We start from the raw sequence: 4828 nt of genomic DNA, 5'->3' as shown, positions 1-4828 counted from the left end.
TGAATATATATCTTTTGTTTGTCAAAGACAAAATAGAAAAAAAAAATGAATCATTTCACATTACTCATGTTTGTCTTGGAAAAAAGAGCACATTACAACATAAAAAAAGATAGCGTAGGAGTCGATGGGGAATGTTTAATTCCTGCAAGGAAAATCTAGAAGCACCAAAATACCAGCCACTCACATTAGTAATTTTTAAGTTATTTAAGGAAAACCTAAAGTAAAGCACAACGGTAACAGTCGCCCACATTGGGCTTGTACTAGCGCTATCTAACGGTCCGGATTCCTAAGCCTTGTGCTGGATATTCTGGTTCCAACAAGCTGAGGGATCTCTATTTAAAAAATAAATAAGCCCATGTGCATCCTCACATGGCTTTGGTGTGATGAGAGATTTAAGAGCCACTAGTGTAATTTTAATATTTCTGTGTACAAATAAGGAATGGGAAGCCACTCCAAGCCATACGCCTTGCTGAAAGTCCTATGCCTTGTGTGGCAGAAAGCTCCACTTCGTGTCGTAGAACCCTAATACCGCCAGCAGGTGTAGCAAAGGGAGCAAGCCGGGCCATCTGTCCTGAGCAGAGCCTGGCACGAGCTGTTCTGAAGGGTGCAGAACTGCAGAAGTCATATCGTTCCCAGTCACAGCTCCACAGAGCAGCAGGCACAGGAGGCGGGCATGGTGACCCTTGTAATAAAAGTCTCAGTGAAGATGACACTAAGATCAACTGGAGTGGGGACACAGAAGGAACCTTATGACAGGATTGGGAATTGGGTCCAGCTCATCTTAGAAGATGAATGAAGCCTAGTCTTGGAGCACTAAGCAGATGCCCATAAGGAAGAGTGGCAAAGAAATTACCCAACAAAGAGTGTAAGGCAAGTATCAAATGTGGACTCTTGCCTGTGGCAGTAGAAGTCGAAACAAATGAAATATGCTAGCTGGTACATTGTGAGCAGTTAGGTGATGGTGACCAGAGGCAGAGCTTGAAATCCAGGTGCCTACAGGGACAGGGAGGGACTACAGAGAGAGGAACTAGTGATGGTAAGGATGAGATTGGGAACTGGACTCAATGGCCCACCATTTTTCTAGTGTCCAGCTCACTAACGGGGACTTGCTGGAGGACGGAGAGCTACAGAGCTCATTTTGATCTATGGAGAGCCAGAGGCCTTTCCTGCTGTACCGCCTGTCCCCAGACTGTGTACTCCAAGCCCAGGACTGCAAATGCCACCCCCGAGTTCATCAGCTGCTTTCCTGGCTCTCAGGCTCTTATGATCTGGCTCTACTTAAATATCCTAGTGACATTTCAGTGGCACCTGGAAATAGAATGGAACTGCTCCTTAAAAAGTAGGGGCTAGAGGTTCCATTCAACCCACCTAGTCTCCTCCTGTGTATTTTTCCAGAACTAAAAGCATACCACAGCGATATATGTGCACCCGTGTGTATAGCAGTGCAATTTATCATACCTAGATCTTGAAAATAGCCCAAATGCCCATCAGCTGTGGAATATGTTAAAACAGGTATGGTTTCTTTATACAATGGAGTACTATTCAGCTATATAAAAAAGACAAACTCATGGCTTTTACAGGTAACTAGATGCAAGTAGAGACTATGCTCATAAGTGCGATAAATCAGACCCACAGGGGCAAACCTCATCCTGTTTCACTTGTATGAGAACCTGAAAGAGCAAATAAAATCTGACACGGACTACAGATACTGGGAGAAGGAAGAAAAAGGCAACAACTGCGTGAGCTAGTGATACCTGTGGAAGACGACGCTCCCAGCTAATGGTCTCTTCTAGTCTTACCGAATCTACACCTAGTCAGCTCTCTCAAATCCACAAATCATACACAATTGCTGCCACAGTATGCTGAGTGGCCATTAACTCTTCTTCCTTGGAGCGGCTGGCTGGGGAGGCAGACACCTTCTCAATAGAACCATCTCCTCGGCCCCAGTATGGCATGTATTAGTCCACTTTCTATTCTTACAATACAATACTCCAGAGCAAATTAATTTTATTTAATAATAAAATACTAAAATAATAAAAATTAGCCTAACTTTCCTGCAGGCAACAGGGGTGTAGGTAATCCTGGGTTCATTGTGGTGTCTTCTAGCTTCAGGAAAGAAGTCTATCGGTCACAGGCAAAGGCCCCAAGAGGAAACTTAATTTATATAGGTGCATGAATTCAGCAAAATACTCCAATATGGTCCAGTAGTTCATAATATTAGTGGGTTATCTGTAGGACTGGCAGTGTCAGAAGTTGTTAACTTGAGCCTTCTACAGCTCAGCATATTAATATAGCTTTACTTTTTATATTTTGTTTTTATACTTTTCTGCTGGATGGTTAAGACCAAGATAAAGCAAGACCTGTATAACAAAAAGTGTTACTTTTGTATCTGACAAGGTCAGTCAAATACCTCAGGATTTACCCTGAAACCCTGTACCTCAGTTTGTAGATCCTTTGTCAGTGTCACCCATGTGGATGAGTCACGGCCGTTGCTTGACCAATTTGCTCTCTGTGAAATGACAATGGAATACCCATCTCTGACCAAACTAAACAAAAAAGGGGATACAAATGAAGGACCATTTTGTACTTGTATATTCAAAATAGTTAGGATAGATGTACAGCTACTTTCTCTTAATTCAATGAATAGAAAGATTTGTACTAATAGTGTTTATGGACAGGATATCATGTCTGCTGCTTGTACTATGAATAACCACTAAGATGACAACAATGTGCAATGTGTTAATTATTGAACCTGCCCTACTAATCAGTTTTGAAATTCTCTCCTTACTATTTGTTTCTCAGGTAAGCTCTAGAAGTTTGGGGTGGGTGGACATGATGTCTGTAGTAGTAGGAGGTCATAACTGGAGACTCTTATTAATAAGATAAACTGATCGATTTTCCTGCATATGACATAACTTTGTCCTTCTTTATGGCTGAATCAGACTCTGTTCTGTATACACGCGCCTTTTCCTCATCCACTCATTTGTTCGTGGGCTCCTTGGCCCCTTCCATAATTCGTGATGAATTGTGTTGCATGAACATGGACATGCAGGAATCTCTACTTTATGCTGACTTTAGCTCGTTCAAGAATATACCACGGGGGCCGGGGAGATAGCTCAGTGGAATAAGCACTTGCCTGGCAAGCTCAAGGACCTGAGTTCAATCCCCGGTTCCGCAAAAAAAAAAAAAAAAAAAAAAAGAATATACCACGGAGCGGTACATCTGGATCAGATGACAAGAGCTGATCGCATTTAATAATTATTTCCCGGGTAGTCCTTGCCATGCCCCAAAATGTGATTACATCCTGCTAAAGCCAGTGCAGGAATTCCCACTCAGCAGCCCCAGGGAAGCGTGCTTCACAGTGCAACTCAAATGGCCAGTGTGCTCACAATCAATATTAATGGAGCAGTTGGTTCCTTTTTTTAATATTTTTATTAAATATAAACAAATGGCAATGAGACAGTTTCACAACCAATTACTAGTACATTTTCAATAATTAATACATTGCACATTATTGTCTTAGTGGTTATTCATTGTACAAGATGCAAACCTGATATCCTGTCTCAAACACTATTAGAACAAACCTCTTTATTCATTGAATTAAGAGAATGGAGCTGTAAACCTATCCTATTTTGAGGTTACAGATACAAAATGGTTGTTCATTTGTACCCCCTTTTTTTGGTTACTTTTGTCAGAGAAGGGCATTCCATTGTCATGTAAATACTGGAGGTGCTTGAATTCAGCAAAATATCCCAATATAGTCCAATAGTCCGTAATAGTGGTGGGTTTTCCATAAGACTGTTGGTGTCCGAAGTTGTTGACTTGAACATTTTACAGCTCAGCATATTAATATAGCTTTACTTTTTATACTTCATTTTCATACTTTTCTACTGGATGGTTAAGAGTATGAAAGAGCAAGACTTATGTGACAAGACATGTAACTTTTGTGTCTGATAAGGTCAGTCAAATCTCCTCAGGTTTTACCCTGAAACCCTGTACCACAGTTTGTAGATTCTTTGTCAGTGTCAGTCATGTGGATGAGTCACTGGAGCAGTTATTTTTTAAGCATTAACCCAATATACTCAACCCAGCATTTCTTCTAAGGACAGTTCCTTTTGTTCTTTATTTTTCTATTTCATGAAAAGTTTCCTCTTGGGGCCTTTGCCTCTGACCCATGGACTTCTTTCCTGAAGCTAGAAGACACCACAATGAACCCAGGATTACCTACACCCCTGTTGACTGCAGGAAAGTTAGGCTAAATAAGTAAAATGTAGCTAAATCTTTAAGTGTTATCTTCAAAACATAACATTTTCTGACCTGCTATGCCTCATTTGAAAAAAGATTATGGGCCAAAGAGATAGCTCAGAGATCTAAGCATCTGCCTGGCAGGCACAAGGACCCAGGTTGACTCCTTGCTACTGCCCCGCACTGAGCCAGCCATGGAAACCATGTGTGGTGACACATGCCTGTAATCCCAGCACTGGAGAGGCTGAGACAGGAGGATCACTATGAGTCTGAGCTACGTAACAAGACCCTGTGCAAAACAAAACAAAACAAGAAACAGAAATGAAGATTACAATAATATCAATAAGAATATTTGATGATAAAATGAGATAACTTTAAAAATTTTTTAGGAAGTGTTTTATAGCCCTTGGGAGGCCGAGGCAGTAGGATCACAGTGAGTTCCAGGTCAGTCTGATCTACATAGTGAGTTCAAGGCCAGCCTGAATTACAAAGCAAGCCCTGACTCAAAAGAAAGAAAAGGAGGAGAAAAAGGAGGAGAAGAGGAAGAGGAAGAACAAGAGGAAAAAGAAGAGGAAGAGGAAGA

The sequence above is a fragment of the Octodon degus genome, unplaced genomic scaffold (assembly GCF_000260255.1).
Source record: "Octodon degus isolate 3935 unplaced genomic scaffold, OctDeg1.0 scaffold00291, whole genome shotgun sequence".
In the NCBI taxonomy this organism is placed as follows: Eukaryota; Metazoa; Chordata; class Mammalia; order Rodentia; family Octodontidae; genus Octodon; species Octodon degus.
Note: the sequence above shows the minus strand (reverse complement) of the source record.